General features: G+C 31.7%; 1 protein-coding gene and 1 long non-coding RNA gene across 4 annotated transcripts in view; one reads left to right on the forward strand and one right to left on the reverse strand.

Annotated features, from left to right (window-relative positions):
* LOC145247225 (uncharacterized) overlaps positions 1–26662 on the reverse strand; it is a 73432-nt gene that overhangs the window by 20444 nt on the left and 26326 nt on the right. The gene's annotated exons all lie outside the window — the stretch shown is intronic.
* The window catches only part of LOC145247423 (uncharacterized), a 50394-nt gene that overhangs the window by 11782 nt on the left and 11950 nt on the right, over positions 1–26662 (forward strand). Inside the window, exon 2 of one of the 3 annotated variants that reach the window (XR_013863258.1) lies at positions 8362–9698. This is a non-coding gene — a long non-coding RNA (uncharacterized LOC145247423). Of the gene's footprint in view, positions 1–8361; positions 13450–26662 lie in introns of those variants that run through there. The other 2 variants (XR_013863259.1, XR_013863257.1) reach the window with 2 other exon arrangements.

Below are 26662 nucleotides of genomic sequence, written 5' to 3' on the forward strand. Positions count from 1 at the left end.
GAAAAACGTATTTGTTATATTTAAAGTTATTTGGAAAATGTATTTGTTATGTTTAAAGTTATTTGTAAAAACTTTGTTATATTTAAAGTTATTTGGAAAAACTATTATATTTAAAGTATTTGTAAAAACTTTGTTATATTTAAAGTTATTTTGAAAACTTTGTTATATTTAAAGTTATTTTGAAAACTTTGTTATATTTCAAGTTATTTTGAAAACTTTGTTATATTTCAAGTTATTTTGAAAACTTTGTTATATTTCAAGTTATTTTGAAAACTTTTTTATATTTCAAGTTATTTTGAAAACTTTGTTATATTTCAAGTTATTTTGAAAACTTTGTTATATTTCAAGTTATTTGGAAAACTTTGTTATATTTCAAGTTATTTGGAAAACTTTGTTATATTTTAAGTTATTTGGAAAACTTTGTTATATTTCAAGTTATTTGGAAAACTTTGTTATATTTCAAGTTATTTGGAAACACTTTGTTATATTTCAAGTTATTTGGAAACACTTTGTTATATTTCAAGTTATTTGGAAACCCTTTGTTATATTTCAAGTTATTTGGAAACACTTTGTTATATTTCAAGTTATTTGGAAACACTTTGTTATATTTCAAGTTATTTGGAAACACTTATTTGTTATATTTCAAGTTATTTGGAAACACTTATTTGTTATATTTCAAGTTATTTGGAAACACTTATTTGTTATATTTCAAGTTATTTGGAAACACTTATTTGTTATATTTCAAGTTATTTGGAAAACTTTGTTATATTTCAAGTTATTTGGAAACACTTTGTTATATTTCAAGTTATTTGGAAACACTTTGTTATATTTCAAGTTATTTGGAAACACTTTGTTATATTTCAAGTTATTTGGAAACACTTTGTTATATTTCAAGTTATTTGGAAACACTTTGTTATATTTCAAGTTATTTGGAAACACTTTGTTATATTTCAAGTTATTTGGAAACACTTTGTTATATTTCAAGTTATTTGGAAACACTTTGTTATATTTCAAGTTATTTGGAAACACTTTGTTATATTTCAAGTTATTTGGAAACACTTTGTTATATTTCAAGTTATTTGGAAACACTTTGTTATATTTCAAGTTATTTGGAAACACTTTGTTATATTTCAAGTTATTTGGAAACACTTTGATATATTTCAAGTTATTTGGAAACACTTTGTTATATTTCAAGTTATTTGGAAACACTTTGTTATATTTCAAGTTATTTGGAAACACTTTGTTATATTTCAAGTTATTTGGAAACACTTTGTTATATTTCAAGTTATTTGGAAACACTTTGTTATATTTCAAGTTATTTGGAAACACTTTGTTATATTTCAAGTTATTTGGAAACACTTTGTTATATTTCAAGTTATTTGGAAACACTTTGTTATATTTCAAGTTATTTGGAAACACTTTGTTATATTTCAAGTTATTTGGAAACACTTTGTTATATTTCAAGTTATTTGGAAACACTTTGTTATATTTCAAGTTATTTGGAAACACTTTGTTATATTTCAAGTTATTTGGAAACACTTTGTTATATTTCAAGTTATTTGGAAACACTTTGTTATATTTCAAGTTATTTGGAAACACTTTGTTATATTTCAAGTTATTTGGAAACACTTTGTTATATTTCAAGTTATTTGGAAACACTTTGTTATATTTCAAGTTATTTGGAAACACTTTGTTATATTTCAAGTTATTTGGAAACACTTTGTTATATTTCAAGTTATTTGGAAACACTTTGTTATATTTCAAGTTATTTGGAAACACTTTGTTATATTTCAAGTTATTTGGAAACACTTTGTTATATTTCAAGTTATTTGGAAACACTTTGTTATATTTCAAGTTATTTGGAAACACTTTGTTATATTTCAAGTTATTTGGAAACACTTTGTTATATTTCAAGTTATTTGGAAACACTTTGTTATATTTCAAGTTATTTGGAAACACTTTGTTATATTTCAAGTTATTTGGAAACACTTTGTTATATTTCAAGTTATTTGGAAACACTTTGTTATATTTCAAGTTATTTGGAAACACTTTGTTATATTTCAAGTTATTTGGAAACACTTTGTTATATTTCAAGTTATTTGGAAACACTTTGTTATATTTCAAGTTATTTGGAAACACTTTGTTATATTTCAAGTTATTTGGAAACACTTTGTTATATTTCAAGTTATTTGGAAACACTTTGTTATATTTCAAGTTATTTGGAAACACTTTGTTATATTTCAAGTTATTTGGAAACACTTTGTTATATTTCAAGTTATTTGGAAACACTTTGTTATATTTCAAGTTATTTGGAAACACTTTGTTATATTTCAAGTTATTTGGAAACACTTTGTTATATTTCAAGTTATTTGGAAACACTTTGTTATATTTCAAGTTATTTGGAAACACTTTGTTATATTTCAAGTTATTTGGAAACACTTTGTTATATTTCAAGTTATTTGGAAACACTTTGTTATATTTCAAGTTATTTGGAAACACTTTGTTATATTTCAAGTTATTTGGAAACACTTTGTTATATTTCAAGTTATTTGGAAACACTTTGTTATATTTCAAGTTATTTGGAAACACTTTGTTATATTTCAAGTTATTTGGAAACACTTTGTTATATTTCAAGTTATTTGGAAAACTTTGTTATATTTCAAGTTATTTGGAAAACTTTGTTATATTTCAAGTTATTTGGAAAACTTTGTTATATTTCAAGTTATTTGGAAAACTTTGTTATATTTCAAGTTATTTGGAAAACTTTGTTATATTTCAAGTTATTTGGAAAACTTTGTTATATTTCAAGTTATTTGGAAAACTTTGTTATATTTCAAGTTATTTGGAAAACTTTGTTATATTTCAAGTTATTTGGAAAACTTTGTTATATTTCAAGTTATTTGGAAAACTTTGTTATATTTCAAGTTATTTGGAAAACTTTGTTATATTTCAAGTTATTTGGAAACACTTTGTTATATTTCAAGTTATTTGGAAACACTTTGTTATATTTCAAGTTATTTGGAAACACTTTGTTATATTTCAAGTTATTTGGAAACACTTTGTTATATTTCAAGTTATTTGGAAACACTTTGTTATATTTCAAGTTATTTGGAAACACTTATTTGTTATATTTCAAGTTATTTGGAAACACTTATTTGTTATATTTCAAGTTATTTGGAAACACTTATTTGTTATATTTCAAGTTATTTGGAAACACTTTGTTATATTTCAAGTTATTTGGAAAACTTTGTTATATTTCAAGTTATTTGGAAAACTTTGTTATATTTCAAGTTATTTGGAAAACTTTGTTATATTTCAAGTTATTTGGAAAACTTTGTTATATTTCAAGTTATTTGGAAAACTTTGTTATATTTCAAGTTATTTGGAAACACTTTGTTATATTTCAAGTTATTTGGAAACACTTATTTGTTATATTTCAAGTTATTTGGAAACACTTATTTGTTATATTTCAAGTTATTTGGAAACACTTTGTTATATTTCAAGTTATTTGGAAACACTTTGTTATATTTCAAGTTATTTGGAAACACTTTGTTATATTTCAAGTTATTTGGAAACACTTTGTTATATTTCAAGTTATTTGGAAACACTTTGTTATATTTCAAGTTATTTGGAAACACTTTGTTATATTTCAAGTTATTTGGAAACACTTTGTTATATTTCAAGTTATTTGGAAACACTTTGTTATATTTCAAGTTATTTGGAAACACTTTGTTATATTTCAAGTTATTTGGAAACACTTTGTTATATTTCAAGTTATTTGGAAACACTTTGTTATATTTCAAGTTATTTGGAAACACTTTGTTATATTTCAAGTTATTTGGAAACACTTTGTTATATTTCAAGTTATTTGGAAACACTTTGTTATATTTCAAGTTATTTGGAAACACTTTGTTATATTTCAAGTTATTTGGAAACACTTTGTTATATTTCAAGTTATTTGGAAACACTTTGTTATATTTCAAGTTATTTGGAAACACTTTGTTATATTTCAAGTTATTTGGAAACACTTTGTTATATTTCAAGTTATTTGGAAACACTTTGTTATATTTCAAGTTATTTGGAAACACTTTGTTATATTTCAAGTTATTTGGAAACACTTTGTTATATTTCAAGTTATTTGGAAACACTTTGTTATATTTCAAGTTATTTGGAAACACTTTGTTATATTTCAAGTTATTTGGAAACACTTTGTTATATTTCAAGTTATTTGGAAACACTTTGTTATATTTCAAGTTATTTGGAAACACTTTGTTATATTTCAAGTTATTTGGAAACACTTTGTTATATTTCAAGTTATTTGGAAACACTTTGTTATATTTCAAGTTATTTGGAAACACTTTGTTATATTTCAAGTTATTTGGAAACACTTTGTTATATTTCAAGTTATTTGGAAACACTTTGTTATATTTCAAGTTATTTGGAAACACTTTGTTATATTTCAAGTTATTTGGAAACACTTTGTTATATTTCAAGTTATTTGGAAACACTTTGTTATATTTCAAGTTATTTGGAAACACTTTGTTATATTTCAAGTTATTTGGAAACACTTTGTTATATTTCAAGTTATTTGGAAACACTTTGTTATATTTCAAGTTATTTGGAAACACTTTGTTATATTTCAAGTTATTTGGAAACACTTTGTTATATTTCAAGTTATTTGGAAACACTTTGTTATATTTCAAGTTATTTGGAAACACTTTGTTATATTTCAAGTTATTTGGAAACACTTTGTTATATTTCAAGTTATTTGGAAACACTTTGTTATATTTCAAGTTATTTGGAAACACTTTGTTATATTTCAAGTTATTTGGAAACACTTTGTTATATTTCAAGTTATTTGGAAACACTTTGTTATATTTCAAGTTATTTGGAAACACTTTGTTATATTTCAAGTTATTTGGAAACACTTTGTTATATTTCAAGTTATTTGGAAACACTTTGTTATATTTCAAGTTATTTGGAAACACTTTGTTATATTTCAAGTTATTTGGAAACACTTTGTTATATTTCAAGTTATTTGGAAACACTTTGTTATATTTCAAGTTATTTGGAAACACTTTGTTATATTTCAAGTTATTTGGAAACACTTTGTTATATTTCAAGTTATTTGGAAACACTTTGTTATATTTCAAGTTATTTGGAAACACTTATTTGTTATATTTCAAGTTATTTGGAAACACTTATTTGTTATATTTCAAGTTATTTGGAAACACTTATTTGTTATATTTAAAGTTATTTGGAAACACTTATTTGTTATATTTAAAGTTATTTGGAAACACTTATTTGTTATATTTCAAGTTATTTGGAAACACTTATTTGTTATATTTCAAGTTATTTGGAAACACTTATTTGTTATATTTCAAGTTATTTGGAAACACTTATTTGTTATATTTCAAGTTATTTGGAAACACTTATTTGTTATATTTCAAGTTATTTGGAAACACTTATTTGTTATATTTCAAGTTATTTGGAAACACTTATTTGTTATATTTAAAGTTATTTGGAAACACTTATTTGTTATATTTATGTTATTTGGAAAAACATTGTTATATTTAAAGTTATTTGTAAAAACTTATTTGTTATATTTAAAGTTATTTGTAAAAACTTATTTGTTATATTTAAAGTTATTTGTAAAAACTTATTTGTTATATTTAAAGTTATTTGTAAAAACTTATTTGTTATATTTAAAGTTATTTGTAAAAACTTATTTGTTAAATTTAAAGTTAATTGTAAAAACATATTTGTTATATTTAAAGTTATTTGTAAAAACTTATTTGTGTATTTAAAGTTATTTGTAAAAACTTATTTGATATATTTAAAGTTATTTGTAAAAACTTATTTGCTATATTTAAATTTATTTGTAAAAACTTATTTGTTATATTTAAAGTTATTTGTAAAAACTTATTTGTTATATTTAAAGTTATTTGTAAAAACGTATTTTTTATATTTAAAGTTATTTGGAAAAACGTATTTGTTATATTTAAAGTTATTAGTAAAAACTTTGTTATATTTAAAGTTATTTGTAAAAACTTTGTTATATTTAAAGTTATTTGGAAAAACTTTGATATATTTCAAGTTATTTGGAAAAACGTATTTGTTATATTTAAAGTTATTTGCAAAAACGTATTTGTTATATTTAAAGTTATTTGCAAAAACCTGTTTGTTATATTTAAAGTTATTTGCAAAAACCTGTTTGTTATATTTAAAGTTATTTGGAAAAACTTATATGTGATACATATAAAGAATAAAAAAATACCCTATAGAAAACGTAGTAGAATAAATTAAAGTCAATTGAAAATACTAAAAAGAAACATTTTTCATTAGGGGATGCAAAATTGCCTGCCACCATCTACTTCCTGTCCTTTTTTTTATAATGATAATATTCTTTTAAATTTTGTAAAAAAAAAAAAAGAAAAAAAAAATTAATAAATAAGCATTTCTACTGATCTTCCACTTCCCAATCTCATACACATGCTTTCTAAAATATGATCCGTTAAGCTTTTTACCAATTTAGCCATGATTACACCGATGCTATGACATTGCAAATTTAGTTATTTCAAACAAAAGAAGGTATTGATGATTAGCACATGTGCCCTTTGCAAATCACGTCAAATGGCAGGTTTTTATCTGACATCTTTCTTCAAAGAAAGCAATATTTTCTACATGAAATGATTGATCATTTTTACTTTCTAATGATGCCAAGTTGGTGCAATTACAATGTGCATGGGAAAAGCTTTTTGTGGACATACAAACACATACACACTAACATACTGACAGTTCCCCTTTATATAATAGACTAGCATGGATACCTGGCATTGTCTGGGTGGACATGAAGTTCAGTTTGGACATAATTGTTATACTAAGGATATTGAGTAACTCCCAGAAAAGAATGGAATTGCCCAATTCACCATTAGATATTTCGGCAGCCTGTGTGCTGGACCCCCCCCCCCCAAAAAAAAAATGAATCAAACAACTTTTCTTTTAATCAAAATAGCAGTGAGTGCCCATGCGATCACAAAAAAAATTAGCTGCAATGGGCAGGTTCGAACTTGAAACGGGGGAAAAAAGAGAAAAATGTTACTGACAAATGCTTTTGCCCATTGGACCACAGTGACTTATGATGGCATAACTCTGCAAAATAACTTTTAAACCTGCTTTGACTTTGCTATGTGTGTGTGACTTGCGAAAATGGCATTGCGAAAAGTGACTCCCTCTTGCAAGAAATGGTTCAGTTGACCACTACAGAATCTTTTTTCTAATTTTCAGATATTATGCGTCCGAGAGATCACTCTTTTAGATGGTAGGTTTATCAATTAACATAATCATATATCATATATGATCAATCTATATATCTACAAAAGTGAAATTGTCTGTGTGTGTGTGTACATTTCCCTACCAAACTACTCTGACAATTTTCAGTCTACAGGCTCGAGATTTGACATAAGGGGTATTAAGATTTGGGAAAATCTTTTTAATCTGTTTTCAGACAGAAATTTGGCTGTCATGGGGTCAAAGTTCAACGATTTGACCTTTGAAAACCTCATCAAACTCCTCCACCAATTTTGGGTTTAAGCACTTGAAATTTTAGATGTAGGTTACTTGGCCATAGATAAAACGTTTTAATTTGATTTGAGCCCAAAATGTTAAGGGGTCAAAATTGCGATCACTACCAAAGTACTTGGCCAATTTTTTATCTAAACATTTAAAATTTTACATGAAGTGTATTCAGACATAGGACAAGCTTTTTAATTGGTTTGTGGCCAAAAATTTGGCTGCCAAGGGGTCAAAGTTCAAAATATTTGACCTTTATGATCTCTAGCAAACTATTCAGCCAATTTGGGTTTAAACATTTGAAATTTTACATAAAGGGTATTCAGACATGCAGCAAGCTTTTTATTAAGTATTAGGGCGAAAATTTGGCTGCCAAGAAGTCAAAGTTGAAAGAGTTGACCTTTGCAGACTCTACCAAACAATTTTAGGTCTAAACACTTGAAATTTTAGATGTAGGTTACCTGGACATGAGTCTAACCTTTTAATATATATATATATATATATATATATACATATGCACATAAAGTTATGAACAGTACATAGGGCCCAAGAAAAGCTGGGTTGAACTGCTAGTATATATAAATTTATGCAAATTTTTACACTAGCAACATATATTAAAGAAACTTCTATTCACCGCATGCAATATATATATATTTTCTTTGTGATAAAAATTATTTATACTAATGTTTTATACTGACATGAATGATATAAGTCTTTGTTAGTTTATTGAAACAGATTGAATTAAATAACATCATATTTTTGTTTCTATTACCTTTTATTTATTTTCAGATTGAAATTATGGAAAAGAGATTTTTCAGTTCTGACAAAGAATGTAGCAAACGCTCTACATTTTTCATGAGGCAGATGCATAAGAATCTACAAATTCCTGAGCGTATAAAACATCAAACAATAATGAATTTACCTTAACTTCAGAGATGGTGTTTCTATGCCTACACATCAAATAAAGGACTCGGTTTGAAATCCCCCAAAATCCAGACATTGTCAGATCATTATATTTAGTTTGCCATGCTGGCATGTGTTGGGTAGCTTTTTAAAATTACCTCCAAACCAACCTATCTTTGGCCAGATCTTTATTTATCCTTCTTCCTCTCAAGTCATTCCTTATCAGTAACTCCTATGTTTCCCTTGACATACACTTGTTAACTAACCTTCAAATGTTCATAGACCAAACAAGAATAAACATTATCATTGGCAATATAAAAAGATTTTAAATGAAATATAGCTGGAACATGTGTCTCAAAACAATTTATTTGGGTTTACCTACTCGTGTGTGATGTATTTCCATGTTGGAAATGCATATGTGAACAGAAACAGCATTCCTGTACTTAAAGGAACACCCAGATTCATGGAAAAGAATTTCAAAACTTACTTTGCAAATATACCTGCTGAACCAAGTGCAAGAGAGACACAAACAATTGCACTTAAAGAGATGATTAGAATCTTAAAATAACCTCTTGGTTGGAATGTATGAGATAACAGGTGAATGTCTGGCATCTAACAGGATGCCCCATCCCCATTTAGAACAAGATGATAAAAAAATTGAAAAAACTGAAAAACCTAACAAAAACTTATAAATTTCACAGAATTCTCATCTGAAAATCTACATGAAATCAACTCTAGAGTATGAGAGTTTCATATGAGGATTCCCAACTATTCCTTTCAGCATAGTTACAAACTGGATTATATAAGGAAAGGAATGGTGCACCTTCTGCTAATGATACTATCATAAGTAAAACACTAAACTGGATACTCTACCAACCATCAAAGCTGCCCAATCCTGGTCTTTGAATCCAGCTAGACCCAGCAATGATCACAAGTAAAAGAAATTATAATGGAGTGATCCATTGGAGAGAACAAAAATATTCATTACTTTCGTAACGTTTGGGAAATTGGACAAACAATAATTGAAGCGCAACTGAAAAGAATTGCTACCCTCAACTGTGAAGCTTACATCAAATGGAATATTTAAAAAAAATTCCCATCTGTGGAACAGCTTATCATGGGATTGCTTCCATGCACACAACAACATGGTGGTCTTCAAATCCAATATCAACAAATACTTGTCATGACCTGTTCTCATAAGTAACCCAATTTTGTTTATTCCGGTCATTATTTTCAATCCTCTTGTATATTCTTCATTATTCAACATATAATCTATCCATCTCATTAATCCTTTATCCTCAAGCGGCTTTTATCCTTTATATGGAGACACATTAATGTTAAAAAAGTTAATCTTTCACTGTACCAGAAGATAATCTTATAAATTTTTACTATATGTCAGGATGATTCGCTCTCATAAATCCACCTTGTAGATCAGCCTGTCGCAAAGTCCAGATAATGGACAAAAGATTTGAAAGTAGGGTTTTGGATATAAATGTAACTTATAAAAAATAGAGTTTCGTTCCAGGAATCTTTGATCTCTAAAACACAATGAAAACAAAATGAATCAAAGAGTAATTATTTTATTGTGCATATTGTGTTAATGAATGTTCTGTTTTTGTGTGCCTTATTTTTAGCAAAAGATATCCAATAAACACCGGGGAGAAAACATTTTTCTCCTACATATGTATATCATCAGTTTCTAGGCTTCAGCATATTCTTGAATTTTTCACTTTACTAAAAAATCTGAGAAAGAAAATAGTTTAAAAAACAGAATATGAATATTTTTCAATTGTAAAATATCATCAGTTAATGTTTAAATACAGTTAATGTAAAATAAAAAATATATTTAGTGTTTTATTTTGAAATTTATTAAAGAAAAACCTCATTATTAGATTCATCCTTGCATTTTATTCATTTTCATAGTTTGCTAGTATCTACACTACATGCAGTTCAGAAAATGCTAGCCACATAAATTTCATACGATTTATTTAGTGTTTATGAACAGATTTAAAAAAAATTAAGATAAAAATTCAACCTGAGAAAACATCATCATAAAAAATTTTCAAAATGTCAAAAATGTATAGAAATTAATAAATAATCATAATTTCAGCTCCTTGACTAATTTTGGTGTGTGGACAAAGAACACATGCTATCATCCTTCCTGTTAGCCACTGTTTTCAACACTTGGGTCACAATTCTCCTGTTCGCATTTCACAGTCTTTAAAGTATTCAGGAAACTTCAGCGAAGATTTACAAAGTTCTGAATATGATGCAAATCATAATGATGAAAGTGATGCGCTTCATATATTTCAGTGCCATCTGCAGCATTTATATCTACCATAGTATACAGAAACAATAACATGATCACTAATTTTCATCATGTAGTCACTCTATTCTGTACTTCTGATTATTACATCATGTGCTATCATTTACCCATATTTTTCTTTGCTTATACCACCTCACAAATAAATTTATTTTAGTTGTTTGGGCTACTGTTCACATCTTGAATGTTATTTTCACTACGTATTGGCTGATGTAACCTCTGGCTTTCTTCAGGTGCATCTTTTCAAACTTAGCAATCTTTACAGAAATCCAAACTAAATTCTTTATTTAATCCACAAAGTTAGATTGTTCTCATTCTGTCGTCCATGATTGTATAGAAATCTTAATTCATTTAAATTTTATCCTTAGAATCACCTGTAAGGAAAATTGAATTTGACTCAACACCTTTATCCTATGCGCCACATCTAAAAACGCTGTGAAAATAACAAACAATATGAGAATAGTAATCATAAATAATACAAATAATCTAAAATTTTGAAATAACTTTTCTAAAATTTTGGTACTTATGCTACCATGCTGAAATAATGTCATTATTTTGAAAGCCATTCTTAACATGGAGAGGGAGTGAGTTTTATAACTATTCTGTACTTTCACTTAACAGTTTAATAAAAAAGATATTGTAAAACTCGAATTTAACTTGAAAATATGATTTAAAAAGATAGCATGGTAACATAAGTGCATAAGCATTGAAATTTGCCATTTTGAAATACATGGTGTCCAAAAAGTCACTGAAGGGTTTTGAATTTAAATAGATTCTTTATTTTTGATGATATCTTTCTGTAATTTTAACACAATTTGACTAAAACATTGGGAATTTTTTAAAAAATATATGCCAAATTCAAAGAATCTCTATTTATAAAGCATGTCTTTTAAATGTTACCCATTTTCAGCTTTGCATATTTGTGCTCTTTCCAAAACATTGTTCATGACAGATTGCAGAATCTCTGGATTGCGATTTAACTTCCTTATTTCATTTCTGATGTTTTCCTTCAATTCTTCCAGAGTTAACACAGACTCTTTCTTTAAAAAGTCAGGGCTAGTCAAGTCTTGGGAATGTGGTGGCCATTTGACATTGAGAAGCTCCATGGTGTCTTTCATCATATGTGCCATTGCCCCATCTTGTTGGAACCATAATCTGGGCCTATTTTGAATTTGTGGGTGCAAGATGTCTATAATCATGGTCCGGTATCTCTCTCCAGTAACAGTGATAGCATTTTCGTCTTGATCTTCACAAAAATAAGGTTCAATAATTTTCTCTGTTACTATACACCATATAGTGCACTTTATGGAACGCAACTGCTTTTGATGAATTACTCTTGGATTTTCAGAGTCCCAAAACCTGTAATTTTGTTTAACAAATCCATTCAAATGAAAATGGGCTTCATCTGGCGTAATCAACTTTTGCAGAAAATTGGGGTCATTTCAGACAAGTTCTTGCATTTGAATTGCATATTGAACCCTTGTTTGAAAATCTTCAGGCTTCAAGTGTTGAACAACCTGCACTTTATAAGGAAAGAGTTTTAAACTGTGCAGAATATTGTGTAGTGAACTTCGACATATTCCAAGTTGTGTGGAATGTTGTCGAATCAATGTTTCAGGATGCTGCTCCATGCTCTCGCACTCTTTCCCTATTTTTATTTGTGATGACGTTTTGAAGTCTGCCAGCTCGTAGAAGATTAAGTACAGCTCCTTGGTCTTCAAATCAGTGCACAATGTTTTGAATTGTGTTGTAACTTGGACTATCTCTTACATGAAAATGATGTCGATAAGCTCTTTGAATCAAAACAATTGACCCCTAATTTTGGAAAAAACGATTTCACAACTTGTGTACGTTGTTCAATGCTATACTTATCCATAATTAGTTTCCAAAATCTAGAGAAAAAGTAATCAATAATGGTAAAATGACAAAAATTTCCAACCCTTCAGTGACTTTTTGGACAAAATGCTTAATTTCTGAGTTTAATTCAATTGAAGTATTAGATTATGATTAAGGATACTTGATAATTAAAGAAATGCATTTATTCTGTGTTCAAATTATCTTCATTGGCTGTCAGTAAAGTGAAATGTCCAGGAATTGAAGTAATTGATTATCTTTATTTTTGGCTTACAAAAACATACACAAACACAAACTGTAAAATGATTATTCGCCTTGTGAGTTTATTAGAAAACAATAATTCACAAACTGATTAGATTTTAGAGACCAAAGTTCTTCCTCCTGAAGTTTTTCATGCATTTTTTTTCTTAACTCTCAGAAATCAAGGGCCACGATTTCTTTATGAGATAAATATCCGACTGTTTAATTCACAGTAAAAGAATATCCACATACTTTACAAGTATATGGCTTTTCTCATTATTTTAATTCAAGGAGACAACCCTTCTCCTTCCTAACACTTGCTTTTGTTCCACAGTGGGTTTCTACTGAAAAATTTCTGCATGTTTTATTATTGAAATCTGCTGTAGACATTTGGTGTGATGTTCCTACCTCATTCTCATTTTTGCATTATAGGAGCTCTTGATATATTGCCCAATGCAATGTGAGACTCGATTTGTATGGTTAATTTCAAACTGTATTCTGTTTGTTGGAGGTATGACCTGTCCATACATTGATCTGAGTAAATGACTTTATGTAAAGCCATAATTTTCCTGCTTTTTGTGTAAAGGCTATTGATATAGCCAACCAATAATGTCAAATTCATAGGAAACGAAAAGTATTGCCAATTGATTAGTGGCAGTTATTTTATTCTTTGGTGGAAATTTTGATGTGAAAATTTTTTTTTTCAATCATTGAAAATTTTCTGTTTTCAAAAAAGGTTTACTTTGGTGAGTTTGAAGAGATCAAGGGGCTCCTTTATTTCGTTATGATTTAAATTTATATACTTTGAAGTTATGATATATTATTATCTTTTCACAGCCAGAGTCCTTTTGTTACAATGATGGGAGCAGTTCTTTCAGGTTTATCCCATATAAAAATGCGTGGCTTTATGGCTTAGACTTACGTATTTGCCCATCTGCAGGTCTTTGTCATAGAACATTGTCTCCTTTTTATTTGATATTGCGAGTGAAGATTTATACCCCCAGATGTTTGACAATCTGTCAGTTTTTCCACAGATCTTCCAATGGAGATATTTACATGCTTTGATGTGATGGGTAGTGTTGTGTCCATCTGCTCAAATGCTCTTGTATCCAGTCATTAGATTATTTTGGCTCGTAATCACTAAATGTATAAACATATACATCAAGTGCACTTGAAAGTCAAATCACAAGGTAATAGTAGGAAAATAAATATTTTACTTGTTTAAAATTTAAAAAAAAAATTTTTAATTTTAAAATTTTAAACAAGTAAAATATTTGTTTATTTTCCTACTATTACGTTGTAATTTGGCTTTCAAGTATTATTATTTTATTCAAATTAAATCAACGTTTCTATATGAAATTCACACCCTTGATGATATACTACTCATTTTCAAATCCATTTTTGAGTAAGTCTTGGTCTTTTCTGATTATTATAATTCTTTTCTTGTCAAATGGAAATCTGCCATTCTTGAGCCATTGGAGTGAATGCTCCTTGTTTAAGCTCTTTCATGAATTTCCATGTTTTTTTTTTTTTCTCCATTTTATAGTATATTCCTTCCTCTTGTTTCTCACAATCCAGCTTCCACCTCCATAAGTTTTTCTTTCACTGCGTCAAACATACATGATGTTCTAAGAAAAAAAGCCATCTTCCTTTAGGTCTAAGAATGAGCTTAACGTTTTTCAACATTTACTTGACCATTATACTACAAGGTCATCAGTTTGTACGCAAAGTTAGCAATATAAGGTATGGATCATCTCTGTTTTGAAAGCATTTGTGCAGTGTTTTTTCATTGTTTGAATTGTCCTTTCCTCTAGGTTGTGCATATTGTGGGCTGCTTATTACATAGTTGTTACTGCTGCTTTCAACGTTTGTCACTAATGGATATTGAAGACATTACAGAGTAGTTTATTTCTTTGTTGGAGATTAGTTTGCCTAGAATGCCTCAGATTTCCAAATTATACTTCTGTAGAACCATTAAGAAACATTGGGTGTGGTCTTCATGAAAATGTTTAAAGACAAACATTTCGAGTTCAAGGGAGGGCAATAGTAACTCTCAAAAGATGTAAGACAGCAGCTAGCAAATGCCACTGGAGCTCAATCATTGTGTTTTTCTTCTAGCATGGCTCCATTGAAGAAAATCTGATAGGAAGTATTGGGTCAAAGTATTTTAATGTTGGACTTTGCGTAACTACATTTTATAGTTGCTATTATTTTTTTCTAACAAGAGATGAAGAAGTGCAATCTCATTTGATAAGCTAACAATGAATTTTTCTAAATAATTTATCATACCTACAAAATGCTGTAGTTTTGTTTCATTTGTTTGATGTGGTATGTTTTTGATAGTTTTGCATACATCACTGGCACTATGTATACCATATGGTATACCTACATGTGAATCTGAACTGCTGACAGGGTAAGTTGAAAGTGGGAAGCTTTAAACTTTCTTCATCAACCTTGATTTCACAGAATGCATTTGATGCATTGAGCTTGGTGAAAAACTTTGTATCTACCATTTTGTCCATTGTATCTGATGCTGTTAGTATCTTGCATTGCTCTTTTTTTATGGCCATGTTTAGATTTTGTGTGTCTTTTTTATGGCCATGTTTAGATTTTGTGAAGCCATCGGGTTATTTTACAACCACTAGTGATGAAACTCATTCTGTAGGTTCATATACCTATGAAAAAATCAATTCAGGTAACTTGATTATGTAGTAGAACTGATATCTATTCAATGTAGCTGCCTTCAGCCTCAATCACCGCCTCAATATGAGTCTGGAACTGGGAGAATGCCTTTTTCACAGCCATCCACCAAGCTCCCGCCGGCGATCGGGCTCACTTTGGTGTTGTAGGAGGTCATGTTGGTGATGTTCTCGACATCTTACTAGAGTAGTTCAGCAGGTTCAGGTTGGAGGAGGTGGGCCAGTGAGAGAAGGGTACAAAGTTGTAGCACTTCTTCTGAAGCCAAGCCTGGGTCTTTTTGGACTTGTGGGCTAGCGCCGAGTCCTGCTGCTACACCCAGGGTCTGCCAGTGGCCACCTGATTGCAGCAGGGGATCACCACACTCTTCAACACATCCAGGTACACTTTGGTATTGACTTTTAATCCGACTTCAAAGATGTGAGGGGGCATGATGTGGCCCTCACTTGAAACCACACCAAAAACCATAACCGTAATTAGAAACTTTGTTTTCATCACTCTGGGCATGTCCCTGTTTATTCATGGCAATCCAACAATGGTTCTGGCTGTTGTGCACCTGGTCCTGGCAGAATTTGTTTTTGTTTGAAAAAAAAAAGCATGCTTGGCTTCAGTTTATTGAGCAACCTGACCAACTTGATTAGCCTGAGGTTCTTTCTTTCCTCAGTCAAGATTAAGCTTGTCTGGTGTATGTGTAATAATACATAATTTTGTTAATCGTTCAAGTTCCTTTGTTAATTTTTTTGCAAATGCAAATGGAATATTCTGTGGATGGTTTATGACCAGTTTCATTTCTGGATCCATTTTAATATAATAAGTGCTAGGAAGTGTAGTAAGTTCTCCAAAAAGTTTTTGAATTCCAACAGAAAATCAAACTTGCTTGTGTTAATCTTGCCTACTCTTCAGTCCAAGTATGGGAGATGCATCTATTAATTCAGGAAAATCCATAAAAACTATGGGCAAATACTCTTCTCTACTTCTAGGTTATACAAGGAACCTAACTACTGAAATGTTGAAAGGCCCAAGCTCATGGGTGTCACTTTAAGAAAAGAGAACAGAACACAGATGGGTCTTAACAAGCATTTATCTTTTTCATGTCGTTGCACATATTTTTGGGGGTAGTTTAAGAGTTAAATAACTCTTTCGGATTTATGTCTCTTTCATTGCAACATTTCATCCCACTCATTCGTGGAATACATTGTCTTATTTTGATTTTTTATATATATATATGTGTTGCTTCATTATGAAGTTTTTGAGTCTGGCTGAGAGTAGTTTTTTCCTTGATGGGTTTCTTATAAGAAGTTGGTCAGCTATTTGGGTAGTGGGTGTTCTCTAGTGCTCTTTTTGTGGGTGTGAGTTATACTCACCATCAGATTGTAGGTTCTTATGCTTCTTTTAGTCCTGTGACATTGTTTCTGGGGTCCAAGACCAGGGCCTCCCTGGTCTGGTGGACTAGCCAGATTACTGCTAATGATAGCATTATATCCTTCAGCATTAGGGGAAGTTGCATCATTGCTTTCCTCACATACTCTAGTGAGTAAGTGTGTTTTGACAACCTTTTTATCCTGGATGATGTCCTGACAGTATCCTTTCTTATTTGGTTTCATATTTATGATTTTATGGAAGTTTTGTTTGGGTTTGTATCTTTTGATGTGTTTTTATACTGGTAAATCAGTAAGCCTGTTGACAGGTTGGACCGAGAACACCTGAGAAAGTGCTCAAAAGGTACTCTACAACCAACCCTCTTGTTTATTTTTAATTTATGCAGCTAAGGCTTTAATTTGTTGTGTTTCGATCAGAAAAAGAAACACGAATATACAAGTCAGAGAACAATAAAAGTGTATTTAACTTCAAATAAATACAGATATAAAATAAGCAGGTTGCAAAACAATTGCGTTTGCGGCTTTTTAAGAAGTTCAAAAAGTTCTTATTTTAGCATCTTCAGTTTGACGGCCCCATTCAAGTTCGGAAAGAAGAGAAATGAAATAATAAGTCTTTCCTCCACAGAGGTTCGAAAGAGCATTTAAAGGGAATCTCTAGTCCCGCTTAATAAATAGGTTGCTGTGATTGGTTGATGAGCAGCACCTTTGGCCAATGAGACAGGGCCTTATTTAAAGTGTAAGGAAAGGAAATGAGAAGACGAAAAGGGAGGTAACTCTAGTTACCATCCTCAATCATGATTTCTCGTAGGACTTCAATTGGAATTATACGACCTCAGTTGGAAATTTCCCTTTTGAAGTCGAGGCACTGCATTTTTATAAAGACTGATTATCTCCCCTGAAGAATTGCTTGTCATACACAGGTTGTCAACATAAAATCGATTTTTCAATATCTTAGTACACATGTCATTTGAAAAGTTACTCGCGTGATGATGCAGGACATAATATAAAGGGGTTTCCATTGAAGCCAAATATCAATGTACAATAACGATAACAAATCAACTCGTTTTCATCTTTCACAAAAAAAAACAAAATCTATTTTTATCTTCATCAGACTTGAGTCTGATCATAAGAAAAGCTTTTCTTATGTCACCTAGCAGAGCATATTTATCAGTGATGAATAAAAGTAAAAGTTCAAGCATATTACTCAACATATTAACACTCGGGTAACATGACTCATTAAGAGAATAACCACCTCCAGCCTTTAAAGTACAATTAAAAACAGGTCTTATTTGGGTAGTTACCTGTTTATCAAATCTGAAAACTGGTCTCTGAGGTATCCATATATATTTGTGAAAATTCTGTGGGGCAACTTCAATTCTCTCGATAATTTCTTCAGTCTCTTGTTGACGAAAAATATCAGTATAGGCCTCAGTCATTTTTTTCTTTTCCAAGGAAAGCATAGTTCTGTCAAGTACCTTCAAAGCGACTTGATAGTTCGAAGGCACAGAATTGATTTTTATCTTTATGCCAGGGTAAATCCACAAAATATGAGTTGTTTTTGAATTCAATAGACTTCTTGAAGCTATCGATTTTATTTCGGTCATAATCCGCGATTAATTCTTCATGAAGGGAAGTGCCATCAGTTTCCATAGCAAACATCCTTTCTAAATTTCTCTCCACATTTGAAGATTCAAATATATTAGAGAATGTATCCTGGTAGGTTAATTTGGATTCCAATATAGCGTTCAATTGGTGCTCTGGGCAACGGGCATGTTCCGATATTATAGTATGATAATTAGCACAATGATTGGATCTTCCAGTTCTTACAGGAAAGATTTGATCGGCATATAAAAAATGCTGAACGTTACCAAATGGAGCAATCCCTTGAGATAAATCCCATGCGTTTCCATTCATGCATTTTATAATTCTGGAGTTAGTCCTGAATTGAAATATATCTACACCTAGGATACTGTCAATTTTTATAGCATTGCTCTGTTTTTCACTTGAAAATGCCAACCTGTATTTTAATTTATTTAGTTTGGATTTACTTGACAGAAATTATCAAACTGAAATTGAATACCAAATTGGTCATCTATTAAAACCGGAATGGGGAGTTGTCTCCCTTTACCAACATTAACATTCAAAACAACTTGTTCAAGACTCTTTACCGTAACACCTGTATAGGTTTTCATCTGGTAATCGGTAAGATTCGAATCTCCATCAGAATATCTTAGTTCTTTTAATATTTTTTTGGAAAAATAAGAGTGCTGACTTCCAGTGTCTAATAGGCAATTAACCGTAGTTTTCTTTGTTCCATTATATAATGAAATAGCTACAACAGGTAATATGATGTGGTTTTCATCAACATGGGAAAATAGTGAAATTACTTTTTTGGGATTATCACATAAAAGTGTAATGTGTGCCTTAGAGGGACACAGTTTGCAGGAGAGAGAATTCTTCTGGTGCCCAGGGCAATCTTTACTTTTGTGTTTATAACTGGAACATCTGATACACAATTCCAACTGTTTACACCTCTCAACTCTTGCTTTATGAGTAGAGAATTTGCTGCACTTCAACATGGAGTGGCCACATATTGAGCAAAGTTTGCAGTATGTACCGCCGTAATTAGTAGAAAAATTCTCTAAGGCAGCATCTTCTTTCCCCTTTTCCTGATTTTTAACATGTGTTCCATCGCCTTTAGAATTAGTTTCTGCTGATCGTGAATATTTCTTATTCCTCAACAGCACGAACAGCTTCATTATAATTGTCAAATATTTGAGTCAAAGACGGGCAATTCGTGCCCACTCTGTGACTAATTTCCCTTCTCAAGACCACACGTAACTTTTCAAACATAATGTGACTGATCAACAAAAACCCAGGGGACTTATTCTAAAAAAATCGATTTGATATGACGTTTTCAGTTCCGATAAATCTGCTCTCGTTTCCACAAGGTATTGTTTCACAGACACAAATTCAGGGTCATATTGAGGAGAAGCAGAAATTATCTACTTAAAAATTTCATTAATAATAAAGGGGATATCTAAAAATTCCTTTGTCAGTAGATCGACAGCAACATTAAAATTTTCATCTTCCAATGTTAGATGAGAAAACAATTGTAAAGCATAATCACTTAAATAACTTTTCAATGAAGCCAATTTAGACTTACCGGGTTTAACAGCATCGGTACAGTTTTTGAATTGTGAAATAAAATTCTTGAATTCGAATTTGGATGGATTAATTCCACTGAAGGTTGCACATTGTAACTTGGGCATGGATAACAGAGGTACAGAGCCAACTTCAGATTTCTCCGATGTGTTGAGTTCTTCAACTGTGTCTTCGATGTCGGCAAGACGATCATTAACATTAGTTCAAAATTCAATTTCTTTCTTCTGTTCGTCAACGAAACCACAGTTCTTCAAATCAAACTCTGCTTTGATGCATATTGCTTTAATTTTTCATTCAAGGAACGAACTTCAACTAGCCCTCTTCCTCTTTCAGGAAGGTCATCTTCTTTTTAGTCCTTCACGCTGTTCCAGCATTTCAATGTTAAGTGTAATATCATCCTTTAAGACTTCCTGGGCAACTTCGAGAGCCCTTACACCCTTCAATGTCTTCAAATTCTCCATTTTAGGATTCACTCTTATTTATTTTAAATCAAACGTGAATCCGGTTCTTCTTCTTTTCTCAAAGAGCGGCAAACAGTTTGTAAAACAGCCTCGCCAGAGAATCACAGCTTTTGAAACACGTGGAGTCCCAAGTAGACCAATAATGTTTCTATTTTTTTGTCTCCCCACGAGAGCAGAGTTTAACTCAAGAATAGTAAAATATATTTTTTTTTGTTGGTCGGGGGTGGGGGGGGATAAGCAATAAATAAGCTTTACTTTAAAGGGGTTTATTTTCTTGTCACAAGATAAATAATAGCAAAGAATTTTCTTTTTTTCTTTTTTTTTTTGGAGAACAATATTTCCAAGTCCACACGAGGTCATAAAGGTCTACTCGTTCGCGCCTTGAGAATTTAAACACAGTTCGTTCATGTGTATATAGAGATTTTTTTATATATATAAATAGGGAATTTCTTTAAAAGTGATCTGTATTTTTTTTTTTTTGTGTGTTTTCTTTTTTCGCAACAACCCGCTAAACTTGAGAATTGTTTTGCAACCTGCTTATTTTATATTTGAAGTTAAATACACTTTTATTGTTCTCCGACTTGTATATTCATGTTTCTTTTTTGTCTGAGTCCTAAGTGTCTCGTCGAAATACAACAAATTGCAGCTTTGTTTTCTACTGCTTTAGGGAATATTCGGTTTTGAGTTTATTCATCTTCCCCCCCCCCCCCGCTGAGCTTTCACAATAGAAAGGCAAATATCCGGGAAGTTTCCTTTTGGAGTTTTTGTATTTTCTGTTGAAGCCTACTTTTCCAGACTGGTTCATTTGTTTTGGTCTTAAAGTTTCCCTCAGTGCTGGCCCATAAGTTGCATAGTTTATTTCAGTTAGAAACACATTAGTTGGGACAATACTTGTGAGAGCATGATTAACTTTTGTAACAAGAATCTTGAAGGCTTTGTTACAATTCATTGTCACTAGAATGGGTCGAGCTCCAACAGCCAGACATCATGCCATTTTTATCCTGTTAGCCAGTTCTTCCTCCAGCTCTCTCTACTCTGTATCCAGTGTCATATGCCCAGATGGGACATTGCAGCGTTGTTTTTGCCCAGGTTTGTTTAGTTGGGATTTTTTCGGGGCTGAACCTTGGGGAGAGTTATTGTTGTTTATTGGACATTGCCTTTAAGAATACATATCCTCTGTTGATGTTGGCTTTGGTGAGATCATGTCAGGTAATTAAGGTGAAGTGAGTTCCTGTATAATGTGTGGGGAGAGAGATGGGGTTGTTTATTGGGCAGAGATCATCTTTAATCATCAAGCGAATGTCTAATCTTGTTGGAAATCTGCTCCCTAGCTTAATGAAGTTAAACTTCTGACATGTGAGTTTTTCTCTTGCGATGCCTTTCTTATTTGATATTTGAAGATGTTTTTTGCTGTTCTTGACATCTTTCCTTAAGTTTTGAATGTTTTCTTTTTGCATATTCTATCGCCCATATAAGCGTCTATTTGTCCTCCCTGCTCCATTGCGTTTGTGTAAATTCGGTTGTGTCTCTTTAGCCAAAGTGAACCTTCGCTTTGTCAAGAGCTTTACACTCTATTGCATCTTTTACCTCTTCTGTGAGATATTTATCTATCTGTGACACAATCGAAAGTAAGGTTTTGATTGTTGTCCCTAATACTTTTTCTTTTCATAAAAGAGATCTTATTTGAGCCTCAAACATAGTTTTCTTTTTCCCCATTTCTCATACCTTGAGTAGGCGAAACAGAAGAATAATTTTCTTCTCAACAGACCACTTTATGAAATTATAGTTTCTTTTTTGGTGGTCTTTGTTTGGTTTTGCCGAATTCCAGGACTAGAATTCGTCTGGTCTGGTCTGGTGGAGTATCCAGCTTAGTGTTGTTACTTGTGGTAACATCACTAGGAGAAGGAGCACCGTTGCTTTCCTCATATGACCCAGTGCATAGCCATGCTGAGGGGATCTTTTTATTCTGAGCGACATCCTGCCAGTTTGTGAATTCTGAATTTCTTTTCATTTGTGTTTGATTTTGGTCAGTGTTTACTTGAAACTTGAAGTCATGTCAGAGTTGCTGACAAACCCCTGTATAACCCTATACTCTCTGGGCCGCATCTGTTGAATCCTGGTTCACGGGATCATACTTGTGATGTACCCCTTGCCATGTCCGTCGTTCCCACTCACAGGACCATAGATGCAACCCAGCAAGGCTACATTCTTAATTGTCTAGTGGTGGACCCCTCAGGGTGACCAGACTCTCACTGGTCACTGGAAAATACCGCTCTGCTGCTCAGGGCATGCAAAACATGCATGACCCTGAGTCCGTGTGACAACATTGTCCACTTCAGTCATCACTTTGACTTTGTGATGGATCTGGTCTGTGTCTTCCATCGTCTGGCGTCAGGGCTTACCTGAAATAAACTGCATTTTTATTTAGGCCGGCAATCAAGAAACAAAGAAAAACTTGGGGTCATTTTCTTATAAACCAAACAAAATAATCATTTATAAATCATTTTAAGATATTCAGGGTAAAAATTGTTTAAGGTTGAGTTCTTTGGGTTCCTAACAGCTTCGTGATGCAGGTTGTATAACTTAAGTTCATTTAGTTAATTTCCCAGCTAAGAACAAGAGCTTTTTCACTTCGCTATTATGGGGGTTTCTGGCCCTCACCCTACCGTGCGGGAGGCCACAGTGATGTGAACTCCTTGATGCTAACCAGCAAAAGACTACTATTTCTAAAAACATAATGGTTTTTATTAAATCGACTTCTTCCCCCTCTGTCATTTATAGATTACTCTTTCTTTTCTTTCTTCTTTCTCTTTCATACCCATATCTCCCTTTAATTATCTTTTCCACCCTTTTTCTTTCTTTTCCACCCTTTTTCTTTCTTTTCCACCCTTTTTCTTTCTTTCCCACCCTTTTTCTTTCTTTCTCTTCAACTCCAATTACTTTTCTCTCAAAGAAACTGCATTATCTGTCCAAACTAACTTATCATTTGTTTGTTGGTCTGGCAACAGGTGAACCAAATGACAACATCTCCCAGACACCCAAGCAGACATTTTGAATCTAAGTTATTGTACTTGTCTCCCTCAATTAGTTATTTAAAATTAATTTTTACCAAACCCAACCAGGAAAACGATCCCTTTTTCCAAAGAATCCTATTATCAGATTTATATTTTCCTTTCATTGAAACAGATATTATTTTTCCGATGGATAGAATATCATGAACATCTGTCGTTCCTTGACCAAGTGTCAGCATGCACTCCCCAACCATACCTCATCCTCTCTCATCTTCATCTAGCTGAATGGGATACCTGGCATCACCCGGGATTCCGTTACACTTGTAGAGAGAGACCAAAGATACCTGAGGTTGGAATCTAGTAGGCACCGGTGTGTGTTCGCATATGTATAACTAAATTGTTTTTCTGAGTTAAAGAATATCCACATATTTGACAAGAATGTGGCTTTTCTCATTTGAGTTCAACTTTAAGGTAAACATTTTGGTATGAATTATATTTATATCAGAAGGTTTTTTAAAGATTTATTGCTGCTGTTTGTATTTTGCTATAGTTTGCTTATCTAGGTATTTTGCTAGATTTTTTTTTATTAAATCAGTTACACCTACCACAACCGGTATAATGTTTATTTCTTTCTTATTGTTTTCAAGATATTCTTGGGTCCATAATATTCTGTTATCTTTTCACGTTTGATACATTCGTGGCGGTTTTATAAATAATGGGAACAGTTCTTTCAAGTGTGTTTCATATGATAATGTTTGATTTGATGGCCTTGTCTTATGTCTGTGCCCATCCGTCAACTTTGTTTGATTTTAAGCATGACGGCTCATGCTTGCGGATGTTTGGCCATCAGTCAGTCATTGCCTATGGCTTTATTTTTAATAATAACTGCATAGAGGGTGCACACACACACACACACACACACACACACACACACACCATCTACAATCCAGGGATCATGATGGATAGCTTAAAGAGACAGCACACTCTTTTTGTTTTGAATATTTGGTCATGGTTTACTTCAAATGGGTAGTATTTTCATGTCAAGATCTCTGACAAACTCTAATAAAAAGGAACAGAAGAATGGTATTTAATAATTTTGACCCGGGTTGTATTTGCATATTCATAACAATTGTTTCTGAGTAGAAGCATATCCACATATTTGACAAGAATATGGCTTTTCTCATTTCTCTTTACAGAAAGTTCTCTTTCTTGCCTTTACTTTCTGTTAAGAATTGTGACGTAACAATATATTTTTTCAGATGCTTAAGAATATCCACATATTTGACAAGAATATGGATTTTCTCATTTTGCTTCAGTTAGGGAGATAAAGGGGGGGCTCTTATTTGGGATAACATTTGATAAGTGTAATAATCTATTTCTATGGATCCTCTTGTATGTTCTTATCATAGACCATCATCCCTTTTCTATTTGATACTATCGGATGTAGATTCATGTTCAATCTATTCTATTACATCTCATGAAATAATTATAAACTTTGTTGTGGCAAACTGTGTAGAGCTTATCTGCCAAAATGATTCTGCTCGGGGCATGCAAAACCCTAAGTCCATGTGGCAACATTGTCCACTTTGGCCGTCGCTTTGACTTTGTGCTGGATTGGTCTACAGATTTTGACTTTGTGCTGGATCTGGTCTACAGATTTTGAATGCTCGAATGGCAAAACTGGTACTGTTTATTTTTTTTGTTGTCCGGCCATATTCTTGAATCCGTCTGTGAGTGTTTACTTATCTGGTTCTGATGTAATAATTTGTTTCTAATCAAGTGGAAGTTTGTTACTTAGTGCAGCCTCTTTTCAACCGTTATTAATAGTTAGTTATTCCATGCTCACAGATTTACTTCAATCTGTACTATTGAATCTCTGAACAGATCTGATACTGTGTAGTGATTATCTACCAAAATGATCCTACATCCAGACATTAAATTCGACAGATTTTCAATGTCCGAATTGAAAACCTGGTATTGGTCATTTTTTGTTTTCCAACCATTTTCTTGAGTCTTGTTCTGCTATAGTAATTTGTTTCTTATCAAGTGGAAGTTTGTCACTCTTAAGTCATTGCAGTGAAGCCTCTTTTTAATATTCAGTTCTTCTATGAATTTTCCTGTTCTCTTATGATGCCACTGTTCTTCTTGCTTTGTCTTTAGCTGTTTTACAAGGGTTGTTCAATAAGTAATGTTCCTGATTGAATTCTCATAATAGTAGAACGATGAAACTTGTCAGTTATTAATCTTTATCTACATAGTTTTGCATTTCTCTCCTCGTTTAAGGCAGCTCTGGAAACAGTTTTTGTAGAACACCCCAGGTTAGTCCTCCAACCACAATGTGACTTTGGAAATGAAGGCTGCATGATCTGGGAAATGTTTTCCATTCAAAAACAACTTCATGACTGAGAAGAGATGAAAATTATAGGTTGCAATATCAGTAGCATAGGGGATGGGAGAAGATTTCATAGCCACACGTCCATGCTTCTGATCTGGCAACATGTATGTTGTGAATCAGAGCATTGTGTTGTCTTGCAGGAGGAATATACCTTTGCTGATCTTTCCCTGTTTCTTGATTTTGATAGCTTCTCTTAATTTCCTCAAAAGTGAAGCATAAGAGGCTCTTGTAATTGTGGTATATTTTGCCAGGAAATCTATCATCACTACTCTGTCCTGATCCCAGAAGATTGTGAGCATTACCATGCCAGTGAATGGGCTGCACTTTTGCCTTCTTTGAAGATACTGAGTTCTCTGTTGAGTTCAAGTGCTTCTACTACATTGACTGGGCTTTAGTCTCTGGATCATAGTAATAGACCCAGATTTCATCCTTTGTAATTAGTCTTTTGAAAAACTTTGACTTATCTTCTTGACATATTTCCAAATTCATTCTCGAGCATTTTCTCTTCTGGGAATCTATCTGGCAGACACCATATACATATGCAAATAGTCATGAATGATATTCCACAAACTCTGTACTAATCTTGATCTCTTGAAACCATTTGGTAAATAGTCGCAAGTTGATCTTCCAAAATGGCAGCCTTAACTTTACTGACAAATGCC

Source organism: Euprymna scolopes, chromosome 25, assembly GCF_053919585.1.
Source record: "Euprymna scolopes isolate OS-2025 chromosome 25, ASM5391958v1, whole genome shotgun sequence".
NCBI classification, from domain to species: domain Eukaryota; kingdom Metazoa; phylum Mollusca; class Cephalopoda; order Sepiida; family Sepiolidae; genus Euprymna; species Euprymna scolopes.